Source organism: Anas acuta, chromosome 19 (genome assembly GCF_963932015.1).
Source record: "Anas acuta chromosome 19, bAnaAcu1.1, whole genome shotgun sequence".
In the NCBI taxonomy this organism is placed as follows: domain Eukaryota; kingdom Metazoa; phylum Chordata; class Aves; order Anseriformes; family Anatidae; genus Anas; species Anas acuta.
This window is the reverse complement of record NC_088997.1, coordinates 7,993,545-8,007,240: the sequence shown is the minus strand read 5'-3', so window position 1 is coordinate 8,007,240 and position 13,696 is coordinate 7,993,545. Positions and strand designations below refer to the sequence as shown.

The 13,696-nt window shown below is 56.5% G+C and overlaps 1 long non-coding RNA gene across 2 annotated transcripts; it reads left to right on the top strand.

Annotated features, from left to right (window-relative positions):
* The first annotated feature begins 2,623 nt into the window (after positions 1–2,623).
* LOC137842110 (uncharacterized) lies at positions 2,624–13,594 on the top strand. Of its 2 annotated transcripts, XR_011088915.1 has the most exons (4): positions 2,624–2,784; positions 9,087–9,154; positions 11,328–11,455; positions 12,563–13,594. It is a non-coding gene; the product is annotated as an uncharacterized lncRNA (long non-coding RNA). The 2 variants fall into 2 exon arrangements; XR_011088916.1 differs by lacking the exon at positions 9,087–9,154 and having other exon boundaries at positions 2,698–2,784.
* The last annotated feature ends 102 nt before the right edge of the window (positions 13,595–13,696 follow it).

The following is a 13,696-nucleotide window of genomic DNA, read 5'->3' as shown; positions in this document are numbered from 1 at the left end:
GATTGTGCAGCTGCACTGTAAGGTTTTCTCGTGGAATGTTTTTTTCTCCTTCTGCACAATGATCCCAAAACTGGTGCTTTGGGGATGTCAGCCCCGAGCTGCCCAGGATCTGCCCCAGCTCCTGATTTCGGTGGCACCGCGCAACTTTCCCACTGGGCACCCGGTCCTGTGCTGGCCCCATCACCAGGATCCTTCCCAGGGCTCGGCGTCATCCTTTAGGAACATTAAAAAATCCCCCCCCCAAACCCAGCATCCGAATACACAGCAGCTTCAGGCAGGGCCCTTGAAAGCACTTCCACGAGCCGCCAGCCTCTGCCTTCCCCGCTCCGCGCCGCAGCTCGGCGAGGCTGAGTCAGGCTGAGTCACACCAGCGCTGAGATCGCACAGAAACCTCCGGAGCCGGCAGAGAAATCCACCCCCGGGCTCTGTCCTTCTAGCTGAGACCCAAAAGGATGCTAAAAAGGAGAGGGGAGAAGCCTGACGGACACACAGCCCCAGCCCCGAGGCGTCGTGGCCCCACAGCTGGGCACGGGCTGGAGGCAGGCGCAGGTGCCAGGATTTGGCTGCCCTTTTGCCAAAAAGGTGCGAGCTGGGAATGCAATAATTAAACCAAACCTCCTCCTTATTTCCCACGAATATTACTGCTACTTAATGTCCCGCTGCTTTGCTGCTTCTAAATATTTCATGCCTTTGAAATTGTATTTTTTGATGAACGTGGTGTGCGATGTGCACGGTGCGCGTTACCGCTGGCAGAAATAAAAACCTGCCACGATCCTCACGAAACATCACGGGTTTCACCACGCCGGGGGGGTCCCGCACCTCATCCAGCCCCACGCTCAGCATCCATCCTGAGCCTCTGAGCAAGCTGGCCTCAAACTCTGGCTGCTCGGGACCTGCTGCCCGTGGGGAATTGCTCGGGGGCACCGCACATCTGGAGCACAGCTGCACATCTGGGCAGCTGCTGCGGGCTGCACGGAGAGGTTTGGGGTGCACAACGCAGGCAGGAGGTGGGAACAGCTGGGAGCTGTCAGCACTGCCCCAGCGCTCCTGCACACGCTCACCCTGTGAATCTCAGGTGAAAGAAAACACCAAAACCAAGCTTTTTGCAAGAAATTGGGCACTCTTGTTTTAGTGTTCCTGTAAGCAGCGAGGGCTGAAGGGAGCGGCGAGCGAGCGGGCCGACGCGCCGTGCAGCCGCAGCTGCCGGCTTGCCCCGCAGCCCCATTTATCTTGTAGAAAAACATCCAGTTTTGATATTTAAGATTTCCAGTAATGGAAAATTCACAGCAGCCTCGGGGCCCGGCAGCCAAGAGCTAATTGGCGGAACTTGTTGAAAAAGCTTCCCTCGAGCTCTTTTCCACTGGAAAATCCAAAAGCTTTCTAAAACTGTTGATTTCTCATAAAAACTAAAGCAAAACACACTTGGGGGGAAAACAGGGGTGAGAAAAGGTCTTGACAATGTCGGAGCAGCCCGTGTCACTCTGTCAGGACAAATATTTACATTTTTTGTTGTAAAGTTACCCATGTTTTGAAAACGTTTGTTTTATTTGCACTCCGTTACCACACTTTAAAAAAACCACAAGGAAAACAAAGCGATTTTGCAGAAATACAATGTTCTGGCCGAAGCAGAATGACTTTTTTTTTTTTTTTTTTTTCATTTTCTGTGAATTTTCCCTGGGAAAGTTGACATTTCGGGGCCTTTTCCAAAGCCGAAATCTCAGCGCAGCCTCCAGCCCCCAGCTGCCCGGCTGCGTCTTGTAGGACCGATGGCAAATCTCCGGGGTTTAATGACGGCTTTCAGAGGAGCTTAATCAATGCTGGCGGCCGCCAGGCAGTTTCGCTGCCGGTTTCTCCGGCCCGGAGCCATCTGTACCGCTTCCTCCCGTTGTGCTCAAACCCACCCGGAGCATATGCTGCTCCTGGCTGGGTGGCATTTCGGGAATTCATTAAAATAGCTCACCAGCCAGCAAGGAGGGAGCGCTGCAGGTAGGGCCTGGAGAGCGCACGGTTTAAATAGGAAATCTTTCCCGATTGCAAATCCAAGCAGCGGGTTTGGGGAGCGTGTGTGCATCCCCCCGCAGGTGATGTACCATCCTGCCAGGTGTGGGAGTCACAGCAATGATTTTCCTGGCCTGGGGGAGGATGGGAGCAATTTGGGGGTTGGGGTAATTAGCGCAATTAGGGCTCGGAATAGACTTCATTATTTGGGTGAAATGGAGAGACGAATGCCATGGTGACACATGAAGTGGCTCCGGTGGGGTCTCGTCGTGGCAAAGTCTGTGTCCCAGCCCAGGGTTTTAGGCTGGGAGGTGGCTTCCCACGTCCTGACCCCGGGGATGCAGCAAGGAGGGTGTGAGTGCTTCAGCCCCAAATTCATCCGTCCCCAGGGCAGAGACTCCCTCAGGCTCCTGCACACCCAACCTCTTCCCACCCAAAAGTCTCTCCTGCTGTTATTGAAGCACATTTTGATGCACACATGGCCCAGGGCACTGGGGTCGGGTTGGATCCTGCATGGATAGGGGTGAGCTTTGTGCTGGAAAACTGCCTTTGGGGGTAACGTGTCCTTGTGCTGGGTGGGGGGAGCTGCTCACAGCCTTCAGCTGTGGGTCTCTGGCTCAGGTGCCTGATTTAGGGCAAAGCCCTGCCCATTCAGCAGGGGTGGAAAAGGGGGATTCCTGGCTTTAAAAGCCCTTCGCAGGGTCTGGATGCCTCCTGGGATGTCCCCAAGGAGGGTGTGTGGTGATGGGTCCTGTGCTGCCTCATCTTGCTGCTTCCAGATCCACGGTGAGCTTCTTTGATGCACCCTAGGTCCTTCATGCAGGTTTTTGGGGATGCTGAAGGCCCCCAAAAGGGTCCTGGGGTCATGGTGCAGCTGTACCCAGCACTGATCCCCCTGTGAGCCCCCACTGCTGAGCTCCGGGGGGGGCACAATGGGGCACCCCACACCAGCAGCGTGAGCTGGGGACCAGCACCTGGGTAGGACGCCCTCTCCAGCACCTGCTTCTGGGCTTCTCATGGGAAGAGGCCGACACAGGGACCACCTGGGGGCTGTGCCCCTTCTGCCACCCCTGTTCCCAAATTCGTCCTTCCTCCCATCCCGCTCTGACAGCGATGCTTCCCCTCGGCGCCTGCCTCCTGTCCCAGCAGCTGTTTCGTAGCACCGGCTATTTTGACTGCTCGGTTAACTATTTATCCAGACGGAGCGGGGCTGCTGTCCTTCTCCTGGCAGGTTTTTTTCCATATACAAATCCCGTGCCGAAGCGGGGAGGATGAAGCTTGACCAGCTCTGAGCTGTTCCCAGCGCCCTGCAGGTCGCAGCCCTGCTCCTCCTGCTCCCTGCAGCTGCTGCGGGGCTCTTGTGGGGCGAGGGACCGGGGTGCCTTCATTTCCCTAGCACTTGATTTTAGGCAAATGTGAAGCCAAAGCACTTTGCAAGCCCCGTGCAGATGGTGATCGCTGCCTCTGGGGATGCCGTTTGCCCCGGGAAGGGGCAGGATGTGGCCTGTGGGTGCCGGCCTCGCTCCTGGGGCACAGTCCTGCTGCACGGCTCCACTCCCAAAGAGGCTTTTTTTTAGCCCATTTCTGCTTCTGGATGCAAGCTTTGTGGGCAGAAGTTGCCTTTTCCTTGCAGCACAACCTCCGTGACCGTCCCCAGGGCCAAGAAATGGCTCTGCCCAAGCGGACCCCAAGGAACTTTTGCACCATCCCACACCCCCAGCCTGCCCCTTGTTGTGCAAGGATTCACCCCCAGATAAACGTGTGGCTTGCAGCCAGCGGGGCCAAGTCTGTGCTGGCACCTGAGCTTCACGGGGCTGGGGCTCAGCAGCATTTGCATTGAAAATCCTGACTTTGACATGCAAAAGGCGCCCAGAGCGGGTGCAGAGCTGCAGCGGGGAGCTCGGAGCTCAGCCTCGGGGTTTGTGCAGGCAGCTCGTGTTTCCCCCAGCTCCTGAGGCTCAAGGCATTTATTTCCCGTGAGCGGGGACAGTCCCAGCTCAGGCAAGAGAGGGACCTGAATGGCAGAAAAAGGCACGGTGCCCAGGCGCTCCCCTTTGGCAGGGTTTCTTTGCCTTTTCTGCTCTTTTCCTCGCGGGGCCCTGCCGTTTCCGAGCACTTGTCGCTCCGTGCGCGAGAGGAAAGTTGGCAGCGCCTCGCGCTATTGTCACACGACTTATGAAACCCAAGGATTTCAGCCCCGTTTCCTACCCGCCGCCCTTATCGGGGCCCTGCATGCTCTTGGCACCTCCTCGTGCCCCGGGGCGGTTGCAGGGCGCAAAGCGTGCGGCTCAGAGCGCCGCTGCCCTTGGGCAAGGGGAGAGCGAAGCCGCGCTCAGCCTGCAGCTGGGGCTGGGGCTGGGAGCTGTTTGCAGTGAGGTTGTGTCCCCAAGGGCACGGGGTGGCAGCCCCGGCACCTGCCTGCGTAACCCCCCGGAGCTGTGCCATGAGGAAAGAGCCCGCGGGGTCAGGGTTTCCCCGCCCTGGAAGTGGATGTCAGACTCCTTGGAGAATTGCAAAGCTGGTGGTGCTCTGTGATGGGGGTTGCTTTTCCTCTTTTCCTCTTTTTTTTTTTTTTTTTTTTTTCCCCTCCCATTAATCCAGAGAGGAAGATGCCAGCAGAGGCTCCAGGTGTTTTTCCAAACGCTTTTTTATTGTATCTGTTGGCTTCTGCTGCGTGCTGGCAGGGCAGATAGCGGGCAAAGAAGCGATGGAGCCGTGGGGCACAGGGCTGTGCTGCGTGGTGAATCGCTGCCATGGGCTCTGCCTGATCCTCCCCCAGCTGCCCATGGGATTTAGGGATCATTTCCATTGCTTTGCAAAGCATCTGAAAGATGCAGACCTGCTCTATAGCCCTGAGTACGGAGTGTGCGTTGGCTTTGGTGCATCCCTGGGGACGCAGGGCTGTCCCCAAACGGGGCTGTGCACCCTGCCTGTGGGTATTTCCGCAGAGATAAGTGCCTCCTGCACAACTCATGTAGCAAATCCCATGCTATTTCTGTCCGTGAGCTGCCAGCCAAGGCTTACTGAGCATTTCATGCTCTCCTCTCGCTCACAGCTGCTTGCAGGCACTGCCACCACCCTGTCCCGGGTGGCCGTGGGGTCCCCAGAGAGACCCACGCCAGGGCGCACGCATCCCGTTCCCTCCCAAAATACCCAAAATACGTGGTGCTGTCCCTCTGCAGGACCTGCAGTGCCCCAGGAGCCTGGGAGGAGGCCGACAGCTCCTCTGCCTTTCTCAGGCTATTTCAGGGCACTCGGCATCGCCGGGTGAGCAGCGAGGACGTGTCCCCGCCGATCTGCACGATACACCAGCGAGATAAAGCCCAAAATATTTATCTCCAGTCTGCATCATGACACCCACGCTGTGCATGGGGGGAGGTCAGGCTGCTGCCCTGAAATACTCCAGCTGGGGACTGGCATCGCCCCCGAAATGCCCAGCCCCAGCCTGCGGTGTCTGTGCATGCACGGAGCGATGGCACGAGGGTGCTGGGCTTCCTCGGGGCCGCCTGGGTGCGGAGATAAGCCCGGGGCAGGAAGCTGCTGGGGCTGTGCTGCTGCAGAGCGTGGTGCAGATCCTGCTCGGCTCCCCAGCGGGGCAGGGCAGTGCCCTGGGAGCTCCTCAGTGGGGTGGGGACAGTGGGGACATCCCCAGGGCTTGGTGTGCTGTGTGGGTACGGTGTGACCGGGGGGTGCTGGAGGAGGCAGGGGGAAGGGACGGGCTGCGAGGACACCTCCCTGTGCTCAGCATCACCACCGATGGCCAGTTTTGGATGGGGGAGATTTACAGGCTGGGGAAAGCTGCTCCATCTACCAGCAAGCTGCTGCGGAGAGCCCTCAGCTGGGATGTGTGTCCCACGTCACCACCGTGACATCTTGGGGACAAGAATTGCTCCCTGCTGGTGTGGCCACCTCGGGCTGGGGACAGGCTTTTGGAGGAGCGAGTGGTGCTTACGGCCCGGCTGTGCCTCCAGCTGCAGCACAGCTCGCAGAACAGCAGCTCTCATTAACATCCCTGGTATTGATGCAAAGCCTGCTGATGATTATTTATTATTTTCTTTTCCTAGAGGGCTCTGGCGCACAGAACGAAAACAATTCGGATGCTGATGGGAGGAATGAAGGAGGGCGTGCAGGGGGCTGAGCACCAGCTAACCCAGCACCACCCTCACCCAGCGGAGCATCCTCGCTGTGTTCCCACCAAGAGGGGCGGTGGGAGAGAGCCGGGGGCCAGCCCAGCAGGGCAAGCACTGGCCCCGCTGCTCCCAGGCTCAGCCGGGTGCTGCAGCACTGGGAGGAGCGGGCTCAGGCGAACGCAGTCCCTCGCAGATCGTTTAGGGGGTTTATTTCTTTATTGGTGATTAATGGCCGTGTTTCGTTTCTAATGGAAGGAAATAGGGAGGAAATGGTTTCTCGCGTTCATTTATCAGGGGTTTGTTTAAACGGTGCTGGAAATAGGTCAGGATTGTGTACTTTCGAGAAGAAAAAGCCGGTGGGGCTGGGGCTGGATGTCAGATATTTGGACTCCTTCCCTGCACGAGGCCGGCCCCATCCCTCCCCGCCCGGCACCGCCGTCCTGCTGCTGGTGGCAGGAGTGAATCGGTTCCCAAACCGGCCTCTCGCTGCTGTTCCCTGGTTCTGTAAAGGGCTCTGCTATTAATTGGGTGGGAATTAATTGTTTTACACCTGCCCCAGCCCTGCGGTGGGGTCGGGCACCTGGGGAGTGCAGAAGAGGGGGCATCGCCTCCAGGAGACGCGTCCCATCCGAGTGCTTTTGGGGTCAGTGCTCTCTGGGCGCTGCTTTTCCTGCTGAATTTAAAACAAATCCCACTTCTGAATAAGTGATGGTGTTACCCCCCACCCCCCCTGCCAAATGGGGGCTTGGAAGAGACTCCAAAAACTCTCCGACCTCCTTTGGGAGCCTCTGTGGCTGCTTTAGGTGCTGGAGCACCGGGAGCACGGTGAGCCTCGTGGTACCGAAACATCCCCAAACTCCGGCCCTGTGGGCACCAGCACCCAGCTCTGTGCTTTGTGGGGTCAGGGGGAATCCACTGCTCGTGGCTGCTAAAAAACAGTGCTCCAGCCAGCTACTTGTCTGCTTTTGAGTTACGGGGGGGAATCCACAGCTTTTTGCAGCACCAGAGCTACCAACACCTGAGAGCCCAGCTGCCTAAAAATGGATTCGCACCCCGGATGAGAAAAGTTACTCATCTCCCTCTTCATCTGGAACAACATCATTCCTCGTGGCCGTCCTTCCCCGAGCATCACCACCCGCTCTCAGGCTGGCCAGGCAGCCAGAGCCCGAAAATCCTAGCAACAATGACATTGTTTGCTATATTTGCATCCCTTAGGGCTGCGCGGCAGCGATGACACACCGCGAGCTGGCAGCGGGTCTGCTAGTGATGCCATCTGCAGACAGCCTCCCACTCACCCCGTTAAAATTACATTCCCCGGGAGGGTTCTCTTATGGAGAATTGGGGTGCAGGGGGCTCAGGTGCCCCGGGGTGGCCCCAAATTCCCCCGGGGCTCTGTGCCATTGCTTCTCGTCCTGTCCTTGGCGAGCGCCCAGAGGCACGCTGCGTGCTCAGACGCCTCCCAGACATCGCGCCGTTCCCCTCAGCAGTTTCCAGCAGCAAATGTTCTCCCGATCTTATTTTTTTTTCATCCTTTCCTGGCTTTATCACAGGCTTCTGATGAAGAGAAGAGGGGTTCAACTCGTCTTGGTCTTTGGGGGTGAGAGCTGGGCAGCTCAGGAGCTCCCTTGGGGTTTGTGCATCTTGGGATGCCTGCTTCTGGAAAGTGAATTCGTCTCTTTTGTGTTTTACTTAACGTGCTCCCAGGGACTTTTGTGGTTGTGACATTTGGGTTGAGCAGACAGCGAGAGCTTCTGGCCTGCAGGTCAGTGGGAAAGCCTGAAGGCAGGCAGGAGGCACTTTGCAGCTGGGAACACAGATCTCTTATGGGCTTTCCTTTTGTGTTTTGGGGCTGAACGATTTCACCTGCAGCATTCACCATCCCCCAGGAAAACCCAGCCTTGGGGGAACAGCCTCCTGAGGGGCTGATGCATCCCGAGCCCCAGCTGGCCTCACTTGTGGAGGCTGAGGAGGGGGAGCCCCATGGCCACGTCCCACCAGCAAGGCGCAGGACCTCTGCTCCCGGTGGAGTTGTCCTCCAGAACATGAGTTTGGGCCTACAAAAGTGAATGTGTTGGGGTTTTTGTCTTAAAAACTGGATTCTGAAGGGATGGATCCTGGGGTTTGCACTCGGAGAGCGCTTGCTGCATGGCTACAGCCAGAAATTTGGGGTTTAAAAAGAGTGCAAAAGCCAAGGGTAGGAGGGAGGCTTCCAGAAGGACAGGTTGGGACCAAATGGCCCCAAATGCCCGTGCTGAGCTCAGCACCCCCAGCCTCCCCATCACCCCCGGGGCACCACGATGACCTCCCATTTTGGGATCCAACACGAGCAGAAGCTCCCCAGGGTGTAGGAGATCACTTTCTTGGTGGTGGGCACCTGGGAGCCTGTTTTAATCGGCAGAAGCTGATCAGTCCCATGGGTACTGGGCCTGATTCTCACTGCCACGTGGACAAGAGGGCACGGTTCTGCTCTTACAGCCAGGGCAGGAGCCATGAGAAGCCTCCACGGCCATGCCAGGACTGGGTCACCCTGGTTTAGGAAGACAAGGAGCCATGAGGGGGGAGTGAAACAGTTGGCTATGCTTAAAAGGAACTGAAATCGGCCCCATGGATTTATTAGGATGGGATGCGGCAGTTCCCTTCGGTAAAGCCCCAACAGCTCCATGAGAGGTTTGGGTCTGTGCAGAGCCCTGGCCTAGGGGCGGTGAGCACCAGGCTTCCTCCAGCTGGAAACGGGGAGGCCAAAAATGGTGTAAAAAAGCTTCCCCTCCGCAGCCTGCCATGTGCAGGGCCCTGGCATCATCCAAAGCGACGCCAACTGAGCAGTCGCGCGTGTGCCGCCTGCGCCGAGCCCGGATCTGTTCCTGTAGCCCTATACAGCTAACGATATGTATTTGCTCGCTGATCAACAGAAGTTGTGTGTTTTTCTTTTTTTTTCTCTTTTTTTTTTTTTTTTCCCAGGGAGAAGGATCAGGGAAAGCAACAGCAGCCCATGAAGTATTTGGCAAACAGCTCCTTTTGTGCTGTGCGTAGGTAGCTCTGGCTGTATCGGTGAGCTATATATAGATAAATACATAGATATCTCCCTCCTTGTCATGTTTCCACTTTTTTTTTTTTCTGCAGACTACCTGCAAAACACAGACACTATCACAAGCCGTAAATGCAGGAATCATACCACTGACTGACAGGCAATTCTCTAAAGCTTTTTGGTACAAAACTTTGTATTTTCCAGGGAAAACCAATGGGGTTTGGGTCCTGTCTGTCCCAGCTGGCGGGGGGATGTGACCCCTGTGCTTTGGGATATCAAAACAACCCCAGAACCTTCATCTTCACTAAGAGGAAGGTTCTGGGGTTGTAGATGCATGCTGGTAATGTGGGATGGATTTTTCAGCAGGTATTTAGGGATTCTAGGAAGCACGAAGTGTGGAGAGAAACTTGCTGGGGGAATGGCAGGCATCAGAGTGGTGTGGGGTTGCTTTGGTTTCTACTCTCAGAATGAAAAATTAAGGCAAAAACTTCAGGAAAGGGAGCTACACCAAACACAACTTTTAATTTTTACCACGTTGGGTCCCTACCCTTCCTAAACAGAGCTTAATCTGCGTGTCTTGATAGTGAAAAATTCCCACTCCTTCATTTAGGAAGGGTTGGAACAAGATCCTTGGACTGCTGGAAAAAAAATTCTGCTGCTGTTTTTTTACTTCCACCTGCAGTGCCTGCTCCCACCAGCCCCACCCCAAACCCAACCCAACCCTCTCACCCCTGGGTGCATTTTCTGCTCAGGAGGCAGCGGCAGAGCCCTGGCTGTGCTCTCCCGACCCGTGCACTCCCCCAGCCCCCAGCCTGCCCCCTCCACCCTGAAGCTGCACCGAAGCGTGCTTTGCCCATCGCTTTTTTTTTTTTTTCTTTATTTTTATTTTTTCTCATGGGCTTCCCTGCCTCGGAGCGGAGGTTTATCTGGTTTTCCTTTGTTCGGCGCGCACGAAAGAGAAAGAGGAAGGAAACCCGCCATCGCCTGGCCTGATGCGGGGTTAAAAATAGCCGTGTGGGCTCGGCCGGGGTTCCCGTGCTCGTGAAAGGTCACTTGTCCCGGCCCCGTGGTGCAAGCAGGGCGCTGGGCTCCTTGCAGATCGCATCTCTCCCTGCACCCGTTTTGCTTGTGAGCCCTTAACAATGAGGCAACAACCACGGCCATCCTGCCACCAAAAAGGTCACTCCGTGCTGGAGTGGCTGCTCATCCCCCAGGAGAGGAGGGCACAGCACATCGTCCATCCATGGGATCCTGGGTGTTTTTTGGTGCGTGGTTTTTGGTCCCACTCGCTTGCAGGGAGGGCAGCAGCACAGCTGCAAAGGAAGCAGGAGGCAGCCCTTACCCACCCTCCGCACATCACATCTCCATGGAGAGCCCAAATTTCTCACCCTGCCCAAAACTGGGAATTTTTCCCTGGAGGGAAGGCTTGGAGCAGCGAGGGGGCTGCGGGAACCTCCCCGTGCAGCAGCCCCGCAGGGCTCGCCGCCACCTTGGAGCCTCCTCGGGGCTGTTTGCTTTTGCTGCTTCCTAAACTCCAGCAAAACCGCTGGGAATGGCACGCCAGAAAGGCAGGTTTGGGGTTTGTTTTGTTTTGTTTTTTTCCAGGAGGTATTTTACGGCAGGGGAAAAAAAGCATTAGAGCGTCAGGGCGAGTGTCACGGAGCTCCCCCTCAATGGATATTAATGGGTTTTCCTACCTTTGAGAGAGATCGGAATACGGTGTAGAAAAAAACAATAATTATGGCCCAATATAGGTCTGGAGTTGTAAACAGACACTCCTAAGTGAAGTGCTGCTGCTGGGTTCAGGGCAAATGCCAGGAAATTCGGCCAGGACACGGGATCCTCGCTCCACGCCAGCCCTGGGGAGCTTCCCACCGGGAAACAGCCTCCGGGCTCGGCTGGGTGCTCCAGATCTGCCCCGATCAGGGCAGAGGAAAACCCCACTTTCAGCTTAATCCCAGAAAAAAGCACGTGGTTTACAGCTGGAGAATCCTGCCCTGCCCCATCCAATTTATTATCCAAGAAGCCAAATTTATTATCCAAGAGACTAATTTATTATATCTTATATTTATTTATATCCAATTTATTATCCAAGAAGCCACATTTATTATCTAAGGTAATAACTTATTATATCATATATTATATGTATTTATATCCAATTTTTTTTATCCAAGAAGCCAAATCCTGATGATACCCATGCTCCTACGACCCCTTGAATTGCACGTGTTGACAGCATGGGACACGAGGATACGTTTCCAGCAGGGATGGAAATACCCGAGCTGCAGCCCTGAGCATGGCCGAGGTGAGGGCTGACACCATTTTTGAGTGCCTTTCAGTGTTTTTTGGGATCCTGCCCCCTGGGAGCAGAACCCGCAGCTGCTGGGAGTCCTGGCTGGGGGATTAAAAATAACACCCGAAGCCTGGCTCCGAAAGGTCGGCCGCTGCGTAACATTTAGAAGAGCCTCAAACTGTTATTTCAAGGTGGTTTTTATTTTTTTTTTTCTCCATAGGAAAAGCAAATATCAAAGCTCCTGTGGAAAAAAAAAGCCTTTCCCGGCCTTCCCCTGTGGATGGGGGGCTCGTGGAACGGGGAGAGGGGACATGGTGGGCTGGGAGCGGGGTGGGAGACGTGGCCCCGTCACCTCCTGGTGTGGAATAATTCCTTTTGGTGGGATGCCACGGGGACAGCCCCTCGGGTGTGATGCTGCAGAAGTGACACGGGTGAAGTATGGCCCGTGCTGTCCCTGTCCTCCAGCCCTTCTGCCAGCCCCTGCCTCCAAAGCCCTTGGCTTGGCACCGGCACCGGCTGCTCTCGGCCTTGCCAGAAAACCTCGTTTTTTCCCCATTTTCTGGGCGCAGCGTGAGGATAAATGCAGAATCTCCCGCAGATCGCAAAAAATCCTGCAACATCTAATGGGATCAGGAGCTGGCTCCAGCACTGCAAATCCCAGGGTTTTGGTAGAGTTCCTCCCGGTTTCCCTTTGTAGAACCAGGAGGGAAATCAAAACCACGGGCAGGCTTCCAGGCCCTGGCTGAGCGTTGGTGCTGTGTTGGCTGAAGGGCTTCACGAGATTGGGGGTGTTAAAATCACGCTGTTAATTTAGGGGTTTTAACGACCCCATTAAGCTTTTCTACCTCCAAAATTTACTACCAGAGGGAAGCCAGGACAAATAAGGAGTTTTGCCTTTTGTTTTGAAGGCGATGAAACGTGGGGCTGATGTGCTGCAGGGGGGAATCCCAAACCAGGGGGCTCCGTCCCCCACCCCACGGTCTTGCTCAAGCACCCCCAGGCCCTTCCTTGGCCAATTTGAGGCTGTTTTCCCTCCAGACCATTTTCCCTCATTGCTCATTACTGGCCTAATTTACTGCTCCAAGCTGCTAATAACTCTCAGGAATTGCTTAATTACAGGTGGGGTCGGTGGTGCTGTCGTTCAGCAGGGCTGCCAGCTGGTTCCCCGGGTAAATCTATTTTCGCTTGCTTGCCACTGGGTGAAACTTTAACCTTTGGGGCCCGGACATCGCCTTCCTGCTGGCTTCCAGCACCAGGACTGGCAGCAGCTGGTGAAACTGGAAGGAGCCCGGAGCCCCAGCATGGTCTGGGTGCTGTGCCCAGCAGATCCGCGATGCTCTCACCCCAGGGGCTGCCAAGAGGAGGGTTTAGGGGGGATCCTCTGGCGGTCCCAAACAAAATGCAGCAGGCGTGGAAAGCGCAAGGAGCTGCAAGGGCACGTGCTGGTGGAAAATACCGGGGTAGGGGCTTGGTGTCCACGCCTCGGCTGGTAAATCCCTGGGGGATGTTGGGGAAGGGAGCGGGGGTCTTCTGCCTGTACCCGCATGGCCCCGGGGGGCTCTGCCTCTCTGTGCCCCCAGCACCGAAACGGGCCTTGGCGGGTGCGGGGAAGGTGATGCTGGTCCCTGGTGGTGTGGGAGCATCCCTAAATTGTGTCCGTGAGGACATCGAGATCTCCCCTTCCCAAAAACCGTGCCCTGGAGCAGCGGGATGAGGGGGGGGAGCCCCTTGCCGCGCTCTATTTATTGGCACCCTCAGGGGAGGGGAGAGCACGGTGAGGGCAGGGCAAGCGACACGGAGAAAAAAAAACACCCAAACACTACTTTCTCCCCCAAAACGAGAGGCAGGCGACCGCTTGAAGCCAGGCCAGGCCGCAGGGCTCGGAGCCGCGTTTCCTGCAGCAGGGCCGCAGGGGGGGCCCGGCCGCGGTGCGCAGCCCTGCGCCTCCCACCCCGCCGGAAAACTTAATTTAGCGGGCTGAGAAACGCGAAAAGCCGCGCTTCCTCCAGGACCTCCACGCCGGTGGGATCGGCGAAAGGCTTTCCATAAATAAACGCACCGATAAATAAATAACCCGAGCTCCTCCCTGCGCTGCGCGCCGCCACTTCCTCCTGCCCGCCGCCCGCTGGGGCTGTGTGGGGCTGGGGCTGTGTGGGGCTGGGGCTGTGTGGGGCTGGGGCTGTGTGGGGCTCGGCTCCGTCGCCCACCAGCCCCTATTCCCACCAGCCCCCTCCTGGAGAGGCTGTGGGGTGA